Below are 16,872 nucleotides of genomic sequence, written 5' to 3' on the forward strand. Positions count from 1 at the left end.
AGCTAACTGCATCCAAAAATTAGGACGACACATCTTTTTAAATTGGTTAATATGCATGACTGAATGCATGACGCTCAGGACGTATTCATCTTCTTTTTTGAAGTAAAGTCTGTATTACATAAGATAAGATTTCATAGATTGAGATGCTAAATTTCGTTTGGTGTGGTATATTTTATTAGTGTTGTTTGCTAAAAAAAATTTAACAGCATCAAAAGGATAAACTTCAGCCACAGTGTGCTGTGGTAGGACGGGATTAATCATGTGAAATTACAGCATTTATACGACACCTCTTTTGGGGCCAGCGTTTTGATCAAACATGCTTTTTCTCTTTCTTTTTTATTTTGTTAATTATAATTATTCTATTATAATATTATATAAATATTTAAATGTCAATGTTATCATTTTTGAAAAACAGATTAGGAAAAAAAAGTCAGCAATTCTAGAAATAGTCATCCCTATATAATCAGCTACCACTTTCTTGCGAGAATCGACTACAAGGTGCCCACACTTTGTCATCATCTTAATATATAAAGTAGAAAGTAAGGCGTATGTATGTATGTATGTATGTATGTATGTATGTATGTATGTATGTATGTATGTATGTATGTATGTATGTATGTATGTATGTATGTGTGTATGTATGTATGTATGTCCCGCATAGAAATCAAAACCGTTTGACCAATCTTGATAAAACTTTGCACAAATGTTCCTTGGGTGCTAACTGGAACCGTGACGTATGTATAGTAGCCCTAAAACAATTTAAAACCCTAAAAAATAAATTGCCCAACTCTATGTAACATTATAACTTATAATTAAGTCTATTCCTTTCAAATTTTATCAAATAATTGTAGGCCTACAAGCAAATGTTTTTATTTGAAAAAATGGATTTAAGTCGATTAGCTATTTTGATAGCTCCATTCATACTTTTTTAAAAAGCATTTTCGCATTCCGCATTCGCTTTACTTATAACATTATTATTTCGTTTAATTGTTTACAAAACACTCTCAGTGACTATATCGACAGTGATACGCAAATAAAGACCCGCGGGCCGCGGGTAATAAATGTCTAGTTGTATCTACAAAAAAAAGCCCTTTTATCTCTTACCGAACTGATCTTTTCATGTGTCACCCAGAGAACCCTGCGCTTAAAGGATTCAACGCTTCTAGTGGCGCCACCTTTTCCCCTTAAAAGCTACGGTCTGAGGTCTTTTTAGTGCACTGACCAAAGTTTTGGAACTCACTTCGCATTGATCTCAGACAGACAACATGCTAAACATTGAAAAAGAACATTTAGACCTATCTGTTTAAAACGTGTTTAGATAAGTGAGTCATTTTAGCTGTCGTGTTTCTGTTTGTAATGTTATCACAGCGCCTTGAGCTTCCATTTTGTTTGTTAACAGCGCTCTATAAATTAAATCTATCTAGTCAATTATAAATTTTCTATAAAAAATCGTTAAAGCTATGTTTGAGAACGTGTCCACCCAGTTTTCATACTTTTACGATTTGAATAGAGGTATTGTAAAAATTAAGATTGGAGTTTGAGTTTGTTACAAACTATTGTGTGTCAATATATATCTCCATACGAGAGATAAAAGGGTTACATAAAAATAGTTTTTTTTTCTAAATTACAAAAAGGAGGAAGTTATATTTGATTCCAGACACGATTCTACATGAAGTGAAATTGAGTCTTTATAATTTATGAGCTTGTATAAAGTATAAAAAAAATCGCAGATTTAATTTGATCGCTGTATTTTATAGAGTATCTTACCGAACTTCTGAGAGCGTAAGGTCAGACAGTGTAGTGCGTCTTGAAAACCCAGATCTAAAAGGACTAAACAATAACTAACAACGGTCTACAAGAGATAGGTTAGAGCTTCTTAACAAAGTAATGTAATGTATCTAATTTACATTAGATTTTCTTTACCTGCATGTGGCTGTTTTTTATGATGTTTTTTTTTTCTTTATATTTCTTTCTTAAAACTTAATTGCAAGTTTCCTATAATAGTCTTAATGATATGTTATACTATTTCTAGAGATCCCGAAATATTTGCATAATTGTTTTAATTTTTATAAAATTGTGTTTTGAAAGGATTAAAATATTTTACATTTATATATCGTTTTCAAAGTTTGTATAGCTTTTTAATGTTTTATCAAACTAGATCTTATTTAAATAGCATATCAGCTCAAGAAAGCGTATTGTAGTTTTTTTTTTAATTGCAGTTAAGCTATTGCTTTTCTTGTTACCAATCAATATACACTTATTATTTTACCAATATCTATTTTTGTTCATACTATATATTGTCCTGGCCACATGAATGTGTTTGTTCACTATTATTGACTTTATCTCATAGAAACACTGACTTTATCTCATAGAAATACTGACTTTATCTCATAGAAACACTGACTTTATCTCATAGAAACACTGACTTTATCTCATAGAAACACTGACTTTGGTGACTTGTTTAACATTAAAGAGAACACAAGAATAAAAACAATCAGTGGCGTAGCTATGGGGGGGGGATGGTGAGGGGAATTTGAAAATCCCCTAGGGCCCTCACTTGAGGGGGGCCACCAAATGAGTGTTCGAATTTTTTTTACATTAAATATTAAATATTACGCCATTATGTTGAATGTCAAAATGCAGGTGCCCCTAAAGAGGTCAATCCTCTCGGGCCCCAAACGATGGCAGATCCCTAGTTGATAATAGCTATGAAGAATTCAAATGATTTTTATCTACAAATAAGGAATGCAAATCTGTTGGTTTCAATTAACAGTTCCTTCACTGACCTTCACTGACCATCTAGCTTCTTGCTTCAAGCTCTAGCTTACTCTTCTATTGGGTACTCCGATTCTGCAACGTCACTCGTCTGTCTGATTACGTCACTACTTTTTCAGTTACTAAATTCAAGGCACAATATATTTATTCACAAAACTAGCATACTCTCTAAACTAAAGTAGGTCACAACAATGTCCAACATAAACAAGGCTGACATATCTTCTGAGATTATCGGCACTGACCACACCGACTGACCCATCGAGACCAACCATGATAGTAGGTCTGGATATTAGTTTCGCCGACAACTTCGTTACTTTTAGGAACTTAAACCAATAGCTTGTTGCAACGAGCTATTGGTCTCCACTGCCCACAGGTTGCGATGTTACAGGTTAATGATAGATCTATCATGAATAGTCTCGGTCCTTTACAGTGTATCCCTTGGTCGTATACAATTTTCATCACAGTCTTAAAGTGTTATTCCTTTGCATAAAACGACTGTTTTTATCTACAAAACATTAAACTGCTTATTTAAAAGAAGATTACAGAAAAAAAAAATATAATAAATACTTAACAATAAAAATAAAAACAAGTAAAATTACTGTTTAAAAAAAACAAACTTTTATTTAATGTAATTGTATCAATTATTTTGACTTAATCATATGTAATTATTTCTAATAGACTTATTAAAACATTAAAAAATGTGTGTGATTGGGAATACTTTCTTCAATTGTTTTTGTTAAGCGCAATTTTACGCTTTTGGCACACTCCTTGCAGTGTACTCATGTTCCATTAACTTTTCTGGACCATTTTAGAGAAGAAAGAGCATCTTGGAGATGGTTTCCGTGATGTGCTTTACAAACGTTTGTGTTCCTTGCTGCATGTAGGCCAGTGCTTTACAAACGTTTGTGTTCCTTGCTGCATGTAGGCCAGTGCTTTACAAACGTTTGTGTTCCTTGCTGCATGTAGGTCAGTCGTTTGCAAACGTTTGTGTTCCTTGCTGCATGTAGGCCAGTGCTTAACAAACGTTTGTGTTCCTTGCTGCATGTAGGCCAGTGCTTAACAAACTTTTGTGTTCCTTGCTGCATATAGGCCAGTGCTTTACAAACGTTTGTGTTCCTTGCTGCATGTAGGCCAGTGCTTTACAAACGTTTGTGTTTCTTGCTGCATGTAGGCCAGTGCTTTACAAACGTTTGTGTTCCTTGCTGCATGTAGGCCAGTGCTTAACAAACGTTTGTGTTCCTTGCTGCATGTAGGCCAGTGCTTAACAAACTTTTGTGTTCCTTGCTGCATATAGGCCAGTGCTTTACAAACGTTTGTGTTCCTTGCTTTGTTATCTGGTTTTCGTTAGACCCTTTGCTTAACTTAAATTGCATTTTTGCAAATTCACCTACTGCATTTGTTTTCTCAAGTTCATTTCTAACTGGTGAGCTATAGAGTGAAAACGTGATTAAAAGCTACATATTAAGTTCTTTTTTATCGATAAAATTCAATTTTAAACCAATTAAATAACAATTCATTTACTCGTATTACTTGAATCACCGAAATACGGGACCTTTTTTTTTTATGCAGGTTAATCATCCGTTACGGATATTATGTTTCATGTAGAAATTGGTTTTTCTATTAAATGGTCCTCTAAACATTAAGAATTAAGTTATTATTAAATCATTATAAACGTATTCGCAGAGTTTCTTGTGTAATTTCTAGATAATTTTAGGGATGGCTCAAATATTGGGTCCGCGGAACTGTTTGCAAAGGGCCAAAGGCGCATTAACAAGTAAGCTTTAGGAAGGAGAGACTCATTAGCAACGGTTTGCTACCCACCTAGCAGAAGGAAAACTGAATTCAAACCTCTGCTGCTTGCAGCTATACCCAAGCATAGGAAAGGTTTCGTGGGTCAGCCCTAAGGAAAAATACTTAGCCTGCGCAATTAGCTGCACACAGCGCTACACCCTGTCAGAACCTGCAACGCCGCTGATCCAAAACTGTATATGTCCTTTGCAAAGAATTACATAAGAAGCTTTCAATGTTAGAACTAATACCACCGATGAGCCCTTGAACTGTATTGTTGCTTAAAGAAATTCTTTTAATAATATCAGATGTAGGTTTGTGTAATACAGTTATTAAAACTTTTTCAAGGCTGGTAAAATCAATGTTTTTTTACCTATAGTGTTAGGTTTTCCATATTTTGCAATAAGTAAAGAGATATTGAAAGACGCTCGCAAACCACCATCTTCTCTTTTGTGGGAGTATTCTGAACTTTATCATTTAGAGCTCAAAATTATTTCAAATTATCTCAAATGATCCTTCAGTGTAATTAGTTTCATATCGTCACAACAAGACACTTAGACTAGCTCTTTTTTGACAAGGAAGGAATAAATATCAATTTTAATTAATAAACGCTGTAGAATCAACATATTTTATTTAACATTAGTTACATTTAGACAAAATTAAGGAAATATAAATAAATATTAAAATTAAAAAAAAATTCATTTGAATAACTGGATAAATATTGAAAGGATTAACTAAGGTTCATATATATATATATATAGTGTATGATATAATTTCATTACTAGAATGGGAAAATTAATATTAACCAACTTCCTAAATAGAATCCGTTATCGTTTGAAGATATCTCATAGACCCATGTGGACATTTCATAGACCCCCAATTTATCATTTCACTTTCGTAGATCCATTGGAAGTCTTCGTAAACCTCTGTGGGGTCTCTATAGACCACTTTGGGAATCACTGATTTAGGTGTTCGCAAACTAAAGTCAGCTCTAGTCGGGATTCGAACTAGTCAGGATTCGAACTAGAATTTTTAAAATCTTTTTTTGAGGCGCTTCTGGCCTTATGTTGCACTGCATATAAATTTAATGTAGATGCATTAAGTTAACATCAAGCATTTGTTATTTGGTAGGTCATCATCGTACAGTATAATTTGAAAAGGGCAAATCATGTTCTACCATCTTACTCGTAATGAAACTAATAAACGAAAAAAATTAACATGAGGCTTATTTAAGGATAATAATTTCATATTCATAGCCACGTATTTTAATACTTATTAAAGTAGTGAATTAAAGGCGACGAAAATAAAGGACAGCACCGACCGAGGCTTGAAAAAGTGACCCTGGATCGACGCAGTCCCTAATTTATTAATATGTATGTATCAGCCATACAGGAACACGCTGTTGTGAGTTAAATGTGTAGTGGCGCGGTGTAAACTAACATCTATCAACAACGAATCATGACTGAGAATAGGACAATGGTCACCTTTTTTTCTGCCTTTTAACTGTGTTGTTTTGGTGGAAATACTAAGTCAAGGGTCAAGTGTCATTCAGCTGACCTTTGTGCCCTGAAAGTTTATAACCTCCTCAGTAATTTATCATCCTAGATACACGAATTTTTAAACAATAGTAAGTTTTGACATTTATCTCAGAGACAATTTTGACGTCCTATAGTTATCCTTGTGTTAATGTAGACTCATGTTCATTAGAGATTTAAATTCTACTGTCAATAGTGTCACTTGCTGATCGCTAATATATTTTTAAATGCTCAATTTTCCAAATAAAAAAAAGCTTAATTTTTCACATTAGAAAAAAACAACTCCTAGCTAATAATTTTTCTATGTCAATTTTATTTTTAAGACAAGCACTATGTCACACAAAATTACCGGATGGCACAGTTTAGGAATGATTTTACTCATAATAGGGGATGTTTTACATATAGTGGGACTGGCCACTCCGAACTGGACAACATTTTCAACTTACGATGGAACCTTTACACTGGGTTTGTGGAAGCTGTGCTCGACGATAGGTAGCTGTGTTGAAATACCAATAGATCTGAAGACAGGCACATGTTTGTGTTGAAATACCAATAGATCTGAAGACAGGGACATGTTTGTGTTGAAATACCAATAGATCTGAAGACAGGCACATGTTTGTGTTGAAATACCAATAGATCTGAAGACAGGTACATGTTTGTGTTGAAATACCAATAGATCTGAAGACAGGTACATGTTTGTGTTGAAATACCAATAGATCTGAAGACAGGCACATGTTTGTGTTGAAATACCAATAGATCTGAAGACAGGCACATGTTTGTGTTGAAATACCAATAGATCTGAAGACAGGCACATGTTTGTGTTGAAATACCAATAGATCTGAAGACAGGTACATGTTTGTGTTGAAATACCAATAGATCTGAAGACAGGTACATGTTTGTGTTGAAATACCAATAGATCTGAAGACAGGTACATGTTTGTGTTGAAATACCAATAGATCTGAAGACAGGTACATGTTTGTGTTGAAATACCAATAGATCTGAAGACAGGTACATGTTTGTGTTGAAATACCAATAGATCTGAAGACAGGTACATGTTTGTGTTGAAATACCAATAGATCTGAAGACAGGCACATGTTTGTGTTGAAATACCAATAGATCTGAAGACAGGCACATGTTTGTGTTGAAATACCAATAGATCTGAAGACAGGTACATGTTTGTGTTGAAATACCAATAGATCTGAAGACAGGTACATGTTTGTGTTGAAATACCAATAGATCTGAAGACAGGTACATGTTTGTGTTGAAATACCAATAGATCTGAAGACAGGAACATGTTTGTGTTGAAATACCAATAGATCTGAAGACAGGTACATGTTTGTGTTGAAATACCAATAGATCTGAAGACAGGTACATGTTTGTGTTAAAATACCAATAGATCTGAAGACAGGTACATGTTTGTGTTGAAATACCAATAGATCTGAAGACAGGTACATGTTTGTGTTGAAATACCAATAGATCTCGAAGACAGGCACATGTTTGTGTTGAAATACCAATAGATCTGAAGACAGGTAGATGTTTGTGTTGAAATACCAATAGATCTGAAGACAGGTACATGTTTGTGTTGAAATACCAATAGATCTGAAGACAGGTACATGTTTGTGTTGAAATACCAATAGATCTGAAGACAGGTACATGTTTGTGTTGAAATACCAATAGATCTGAAGACAGGTACATGTTTGTGTTGAAATACCAATAGATCTGAAGACAGGTACATGTTTGTGTTGAAATACCAATAGATCTGAAGACAGGAACATGTTTGTGTTGAAATACCAATAGATCTGAAGACAGGTACATGTTTGTGTTGAAATACCAATAGATCTGAAGACAGGTACATGTTTGTGTTGAAATACCAATAGATCTGAAGACAGGTACATGTTTGTGTTGAAATACCAATAGATCTGAAGACAGGTACATGTTTGTGTTGAAATACCAATTGATCTCGAAGACAGGCACATGTTTGTGTTGAAATACCAATAGATCTGAAGACAGGTACATGTTTGTGTTGAAATACCAATAGATCTGAAGACAGGTACATGTTTGTGTTGAAATACCAATAGATCTGAAGACAGGTACATGTTTGTGTTGAAATACCAATAGATCTGAAGACAGGCACATGTTTGTGTTGAAATACCAATAGATCTGAAGACAGGTACATGTTTGTGTTGAAATACCAATAGATCTGAAGACAGGTACATGTTTGTGTTGAAATACCAATAGATCTGAAGACAGGTACATGTTTGTGTTGAAATACCAATAGATCTGAAGACAGGTACATGTTTGTGTTGAAATACCAATAGATCTGAAGACAGGTACATGTTTGTGTTGAAATACCAATAGATCTGAAGACAGGTACATGTTTGTGTTAAAATACCAATAGATCTGAAGACAGGTACATGTTTGTGTTGAAATACCAATAGATCTGAAGACAGGTACATGTTTGTGTTGAAATACCAATAGATCTGAAGACAGGTACATGTTTGTGTTGAAATACCAATAGATCTGAAGACAGGTACATGTTTGTGTTGAAATACCAATAGATCTGAAGACAGGTACATGTTTGTGTTGAAATACCAGTAGATCTGAAGACAGGTACATGTTTGTGTTGAAATACCAATAGATCTGAAGACAGGTACATGTTTGTGTTGAAATACCAATAGATCTGAAGACAGGTACATGTTTGTGTTGAAATACCAATAGATCTGAAGACAGGGACATGTTTGTGTTGAAATACCAATAGATCTGAAGACAGGGACATGTTTGTGTTGAAATACCAATAGATCTGAAGACAGGTACATGTTTGTGTTGAAATACCAATAGATCTGAAGACAGGGACATGTTTGTATTGAAATAACATTACATGTTAAGACAAATACGTGTTTGCTTTAATTTTTAAAAAAGATTTTTAATACTTGAATTCTAATGTGCAGCAGAGTTTGCGTATTCCTGCGAAAGGATGCTCTTTCTTTAACATTAGGGTATCTCTAAGGATACCCTGATAGAAAAGTGTGAGTGTGTAGATAAGAAAGAGACGGGCATACACCTTCATTTCAATTATATTGGAAAAGTCGACCCGCGGCGTAGCATACGTCGCTATTTACTTAGGCCACTGCAAGCTATGCGGCCGCAGAGGGCCCTGCACTTTCATAGGCCGCACTTATTCTAGGTATAAATTATTTAATTAAACCATTTTAAAACTTATAACAAATTTCAGCGGCCTCCTGATTTACCATGAGCTGCTGGAAATCTCCTGAAATTGCAAAATATACGAAAAAATTCCTGTAAATCTAAGAAAATTGTTAAAATCGTTTGAAAACTCATAAAAATCTCTTCAAATATAGACAAAATTGTCATTTTGGGATGTCATTCAATATAGAAAACGCCAATCATACTCGCGATAAAAAAAACGGCATTCTACAATACCCATAATTGTGGAATCTGGTGAAAAAAGCTTCTCGCGCCTCAAACTAATTAAGAATTATTTGAGGTCAACAATTCTCGAAGATAAATTGAACAATTTGGTAATTCTTGCTACTGAGCGTGATCTATGTAGGAAACAGAATTTTAATGATATACTGTAGGACTTTGCTACACGCAAGGCTCGTAAAGTAATTCTGTAAGTAGTTAAAAAGGAATAAAATGCAAAGACGAATTTATTTTATAATACAAAAATCCTTATTTTTACTTATTATCCGTATTCCTACCCACACTGGGCCCAGCGCAATCCGTTTCGCTTAGGGCCCTGCAATGTGTAAGTCCGGCCCTTCCATTTAGTGACGGGTGAATACAGAGAAGATTACTTGTCCTCCCCCCCCCTCTTTTCTTTTCGCCGCGAAAGTTACATGGGGTAACTCTAGTCCGAATTGCAGAAATAAAATAGTTATCTCCATGACTTTTTCATCGAGGGCTAGAGACTCGGCATGCTAGCGTGGTGTCCCGCATGGCTGGGCGAGGAAGAGAATTATATATAGAGCTATCGCCTACAAACATGTAGAAATATATCATGTACTGACATTTTTGTCGTCCTTGACCTCTGAATAAGGACGCATGAATAAGGGACATAATGTTTTATTTACGCTACCTTTTAGGTTACACATGAGCTTACACCCTTCGGCAGTGGCGGACTGGCTATATTGGCATTCGGGCAAATGCTCGGTGGGTCGGTATCTAAATTGGCTGTTGGGAACCACAGTAATCATCTTTTTTTGAAATCACGTCTTTAATTTGTAAGGGCCACATGGATGCCTTTATGGCAGTATTAAATTATTAAATGTTTTATAGTATTCCTGTTTAAGATGGACCCTATAAGCGAAGTATTTTTTTTAAATCTTTTACAGACTCTATTGGGGCCGATTAGTTTAATCTAACACATTTTCCGAAATAATGTAATAGCTTACATCCGTAGAGAGTGCTACTAGTAGGCTTCATCCTTTTAGGGCCTAAACACTTGGCGATTAAAAAGCAACATAAGGCCTATATTTCTTATAAGGATATAGTGTTCACTGTATGCCTGGTTGCAGTTATCGATGCATTATGAAACTTAACATAATGATTTTAAGAACAGGCAGACCTAGAAATGGATGTCCATCATATAATATGCAATTTATGGGCAGGATAGTATAGAAATGTCAGGTCCGATTTTGACACTCAGTCCGTCCCTGCTCTTCGGACTATACCCTGCCACATATAGGTGAAGAAGGGTGGTAAATAAAAAAATATTTATGTGTGTGTGTGTTTTTATCAAGACGAGACAAGTCAGAATCAATATATTGTCTGGGTTATCATGTGGGGGTGGGTGGGGAGATAACGGTATTTTAATCTGTTGTCTCTCCCGCTGTGAAGTCTTTCTGTTAGTTATTACTTTTTATTTAGCTTCAATTGGTCACGTGAGATTTTCGCAAATATTTATTAAACTAGACATTTTTATTGTCTTGAGGCGATATTTTATGTTGTTGTAGATTATGACAACCATTCTCATGTAAAACTTTATCCCATGGTCTCTCAAACTGATGGAACATGCACATCCAGGGTGAACACACTTTTCGCTGACAAGATTAACATTTTTAATCTCTAAATCTTAAATATAAATCTGATTTTACTTTATGGCTGGTTGCGACATCGCAGGTTAGTGTTGAGACCTTACCAAACGATTGGTCTCGGATGAAACATAGTCATTCCAAGACTGAGCCTAACAACACTATAGACTATAAGGATGATTAACAGTTCTGTTATATAATTTTTAACAAATAGTATCATAAATATCTACCAGATTTTTTTTTTCGTAGCCTAAAGCATTGAGTTTATCAGTGATACCAATTTGCTTTGTTTTCTTTACCAGATGAAATGAAAGTTGTTGATGCTTTTTCCATAATATGTACGTTGTCAGGGGCTGGAGTTCTGGGTCTGGCTTGCTTTAATTTACTATCACGCATTCAGGAGAAATCTGAAAGTGAACCATTAAGGAAGTTTATTTTGAAAACTGGAATATTTGCACGTAGGTTTTACCATTTTAATTTATTTTGAGATTAGCTTAAAATAAAAAAATAATTAAAGAAAAAAAAAACATGGATTTTCTTTTTTTAAGTCTTTAAATTCTGAATTGCTTTGAATAATTAGTAAAATTTTCACCTACCATCTACTACAACATTATAAATATTTTTATCTTTATTATTGGTAAAGTCATTCTTATGTTTTTCTAAATATATTATAAATTATACATAAAACACTGAACCATAATCTTCAAATACAAAAACAAAATTTAATAAAATACTCTGAAAGTCACAAAGATAAAGGTACATTCCTCGTCCCCTATGCTAGGACAAATTTGTACAAATACTCCTTCTTCCCTAGTGCTATTAGAGCATGGAATGGGTTGCCTGAGCTAGCCAGGAAAACCAGTGACTTGGCAGAATTTAAGTCATTGGTTAATATGCATGACTAAATGCATGACGCGTAGGACGTAATCATCTTCTTTTTTGAAGTAACGTCTGTATTATATAAGATAAGAAGATAAATACCTTATAAGTCCGATAAACTGAGAGGAATATTTTCACTCAATTTTTTTTTAACGTTACCGAGCGAAATTAAAAAAAAAAAAAAAAAAGCTTATATTAAGTGTAATCGTAGTAATTATTTAGAAGCAATCTTGCGATGAAATTTTAATAGCTCTAGTCTAACAATGATAACTGTGTGCGATTGTAAATATTTCTATAAAAGTAATTGCTTAGCGCAATTTTCATGCTATTAGTATGCTCAGTGCGCTGAGGTCCAATAGTGGACCAGTAGGTGTGTGTGTGGGGGGGGGGGGGGGTATCTAAGAGAAGATTTCCGTGCTGGCTTTCCAAAAGAAATTTCCAATTTGTTAAAGTTGCTCCAGCCCTAATTGGCACTCGAGGGCTCAAGCCTCCATGAAGGAAAGTCAAGTCGCTAGTCACTGAGCTACCCAAGTACTTATGAAAATAGAAGGTTTTATACTTAGTTTCAACCTTCTAGCCAACTACGTAATATTCTACACAAGGCTTATCGCCCCTTAGCGTAGTACTGTCTGTATTTTTTTAAAAAAAAATTGTGTGTGTGGGTGTGTGTGTGTATTAAAGCCTAAATCATAGTCTACAAGAAATTAATGTAGGGATCTTGCTTCTCTTTCAGTTGTGTGTGTCATTATCAGCACCTGTGTCTATTATGTCAGTATTCATCAAAGGTTTCTCAACTTTAATCACCTAGACGTGAGCAAATCTATCGGCTTCTCCTTCATCCTGAGTGCTGTTGGTGGGGTCCTCATCGGCGTAGGCAGTGTTATTTTCTACGTGTCATGCTTGAGGCATCCTAGTCCTTAGACTAGAGGACTATGGGTGGAGCACAACTTATCACTTAACTTACATTTATTTTCTTTATGTTGATATACCCACCATGTCATTATCTTATGGCTTTGATTTAATATCACAAATTTTGTTTTTCGTATTACTATGTTAATAAATAATTCGTCTTTTTAAAGCACCAAGAAAACGGAGCACTTCATCAATTATGTGTTCAACAAAGACTGCTAAAGATGTAAAGGCTTTGATTTGTTGTTTTCACAATCTCTACCATTTATACCACTAAAGAGAGGTTCTCAAACTTTTTTGACCCTTTTATACCGTCAAAACGTGGCCACGGACATTTAAATGAAAAAACTACATGAATGCATATTATATAAGTAAAAAAAAATTGTTGATAATTGTTTATTTAGATAAAAACTTATGTTTAAAATAAAATTTTAAAATATGACTGTTATGAAAATTATATTCTGTATCGGTTGTCGTTCTTATGTTTACATGTGCTTGTAACTCGTCCGTGAGAATGTGTTAACAAAATGTGTGTTCTGTAGTCATTCGGTGTATTAAAGCCATACTAAGCGGACATGGACTCTGTTATCATTATGTTCATAACAATGACTTAGATCAGGGGTGAGCAAATTACTCCCGCGGGCCACATGCGGCCCGCCAGAGTGTTTAGATGCGGCCCGCGAACAGAATTTAGGTGTGCCCACAGATTAAACATATAATAAAGGGAAAAAATAATTTTAAATATCCTCTTATCTCTTATGATGAAGAGGCTAAAGAAACATTGTCTCTACTTGTCCTTCTAAAAAGTTTAAAGCAAATGAAGATTATGCTTGTTTGCAATATTTCCGATGATTTAGTCAAAGACATAAACTCAGGCCAGTACTTATTCAATGCTATGAAGAACTGTGTTGAAAGTGTTGGGTTGACTGTAACAACTGATGGATCCCGTGCTTTGCTTGAGTAAAACAGTTTTTGAAACATAAATTATAAAACAATATCCCAACTATAAACTCTACACGGGAATGTTTGCACGAAGCGGCATTGAATATCAAACATGTCATTGATCCAATTATCAGCGATCAAACTTATCAGAGCTAAAGGACTTAACCACTGGCAGTTCCGAAAAGTACTTGAAGATGTGAAAACAGAACATTTCGATGTTCGGTACCACAGTGTCCGCTGGGTTAGATTGAGCAAGGTATGGAGAAGAATATAGGATCTCAAGGAAGACATTGTTATGTTCCTTGAAGGACATCGACTGTGACTTTGTTACTACTATTTCTAAAGAAGAGTCAAGACAGAATTCATGTTTTCATCGAACGCAATGCAATGGATTGCTGTACATGAAATGTATGTACATCTTTCCAAACAAAACTTTTCCATTTCTCCAGGGAAGCAAATGAAAACAGGTTTAATCATTTTAGTTTGCTGAAAGGTTTCTATTAAAATGGTTGAAAAGTACAAGACTTGTTGTATTTACAACGCAGATTTTAATACATCAAGATTATGAAACCAGTTTGCACCATTACAGAAGTACGGAAGCTGATTCAGCTCCAGACGAAATACCTCCAAGCTAATTACGACCTTTCACGGGAGTCTTATTGGTACCAGAAGCTGTATTCCACACTATAAAAACTTGATGCTAAATGTTTACATTGTTTGGGTCCACATAAATCGTGAACAAGACTTTTTGTATGAAAAACAAAAACAAGTGTAAAAACAACTCGATGCTGACAGACTGTAATTTGACAACAGTCATAAGGATAACAACTAGTTAGTTAGTTCCACCACAGTTCTAAAACATTATGCACGAGCGTAACATTAAATATTTAACATTAAGTGCAACAGTAAAACCGAATTGTTGTGATGAATTGTTGTGTTGTAAAAAGGCACAAACAAAATAAATAAAAATATTCGTAACATTAGTTTCAGAAATTGCTAAATTTTGTAATTCCTCAATTGGTAGTGTAAAAAAAAAAGATGTAAATGTTTTCAGTAGACATGTATATTTTCTAAGTTTTAAATAATAAATATATATGTGAGGCCCTCATTCATAAAAAAAGAGCACAAATTGGTCGGTGTCTTTTATTTATGATAAGGTTCATGACGGCAATGAATTCATGTTTTGCAAAAACAAAAAGAAGCTAAATTCTCCACAATGACACGTAATGCTGAAGTTGTGGTATCTTTGAGTATTCATTGTTACAAGTTCCTTGTAAAAGTTTATTTCAAAGGAGTATTATCACGCGCAAAATGGTTCAATTGAAGAATGTCCTCAAATCTTTGATTTAGGTCTACATAGAATAGTACATAATAGACATATCTGTTGGCATAGAATTCAATGGGAATCCATGTGTCACGGCCTGGTTCTTATTATAGGCGTGATGACGCGAATGTCTCTGTGTGTTGTAGATACCTCTTCTGGTACTACTATATTGTTTTTCTTAACTAAATACTTTCTCACACGCACTAGATTTGCAGGTACGTGAGAACACAAACATACTGAACTCTCCAACCACAACATTTAGAATTATTAATAGACTCTAGGTTAGCAGACATGGTTTTTATTACATAAAATATAAATGAAATAATTCACAATAGATATTGGCGACTTCAGCCATCAGAAATTGTACATCAAGTTTCTCACTTAATTAATCCAATGAAATACGAACAGCATACACCATAGTAATAACTCAATGATCATTTATTATATCCGATGAGATACCAACGCTCCTCTCTCTACAAGAGTCCAAGATCAACTGTCGTGTCCACCTCGTGGTCAGCTCCCGACCAGACAAAATCTCGTGCAAACTGCACGGAATAGTAAAGTGACTACTAGTCACCAAATGTTGCAAAGGTTCTAAAACTGGTATATGACACCATGATATTTTTTTAAAACAGAAATTAATTTTTATAAAACCAAAAAAAAAACTTTATGTAGTCAAATTAACGATGGTAATCTTTAATTAGAATAGATAGAGTTAAAAAGCAGTAAGTGTTACTTTAAAGTTGTTCTCGTAACTTTGGGTGCGATTATGAGTTTCATTTGTTAGTAGGACTTTAGCGCAGGGGCTGCCAACATCATGTACACTTGTTTTCCATGTACGAAATGCACATTGACAATGTCTAAATGATTCTATGGCCTCCTTCAGTCGCGAAGCGACAAAGGATCATCAAGTGAAAAGTGAGATGAATGCCTGGGCATTAGCTGTAGTCGGGACGATGTCGCTCCACGCAGCTGATGTATCCAAAGGAACGGCAGTGCCGATACAGTTTGGCGTTAGGGGCGTCGCAGGTTCTGCCAGGGTGTAGAACTGGGTGCTTCAAACTGCCTTAGAGTCACGAATGATTAAGATACCTGTAAATAAGAAAGTTGTTCAAATGTAAATAAGATTTCTTCGTATTTATTATACTAATACTAAACACAATCAAAGACACCTTTATTTGTTTTCACTATATATGTATATAGTGTTCTGTAAAGTTTGAACACAGGATAGTTGGATATTTTCAACATAGAATTTAAAATTATTATTTTCGGGCATCCACAGAACAATTATGGCCTTGGCAAAAGAAATACATGGTGCGTCAAAAAATGTATACACACTTTAAACTGTCATAGACACTTTATTATCCGTTCCAAGACACTAAGCTTTCCATGTGCTGAAATTAAGCATTGTAGAACGGGAAATAAATTGTCTATGACAGTTCAAAGTGTCTATACATTTTTTGACGCACCCTATATATATATATAAGCTGGCTGGTAGTTATCAAGAGCCATGAAGCAAAATTTTAATTAATTACACACAAAAAATCCATTATCCCATGTGTCCAGACGTCATAGACATGCTTGATAATATTTCTAAGAAGGACTTGATCTTATCTTATAAAATACAGACATTGCTTCAAAAAAAAAAAAAAGATCATTAGTGGTA

The 16,872-nt window shown here is 34.6% G+C and overlaps 1 long non-coding RNA gene across 3 annotated transcripts; it reads left to right on the forward strand.

Annotated features, from left to right (window-relative positions):
• Positions 1–1,656: 1,656 nt before the first annotated feature.
• Positions 1,657–13,382, forward strand: LOC106078296 (uncharacterized). Of its 3 annotated transcripts, none has more exons than XR_008775157.1 (3): positions 1,657–1,889; positions 11,455–11,610; positions 12,765–13,382. It is a non-coding gene; the product is annotated as an uncharacterized LOC106078296 (long non-coding RNA). The 3 variants fall into 3 exon arrangements; XR_008775158.1 differs by having other exon boundaries at positions 1,657–1,884; XR_008775156.1 differs by having other exon boundaries at positions 1,659–1,865.
• Positions 13,383–16,872: the final 3,490 nt, after the last annotated feature.

The sequence above is a fragment of the Biomphalaria glabrata genome, chromosome 16 (genome assembly GCF_947242115.1).
Source record: "Biomphalaria glabrata chromosome 16, xgBioGlab47.1, whole genome shotgun sequence".
Lineage (NCBI taxonomy): Eukaryota > Metazoa > Mollusca > Gastropoda > Planorbidae > Biomphalaria > Biomphalaria glabrata.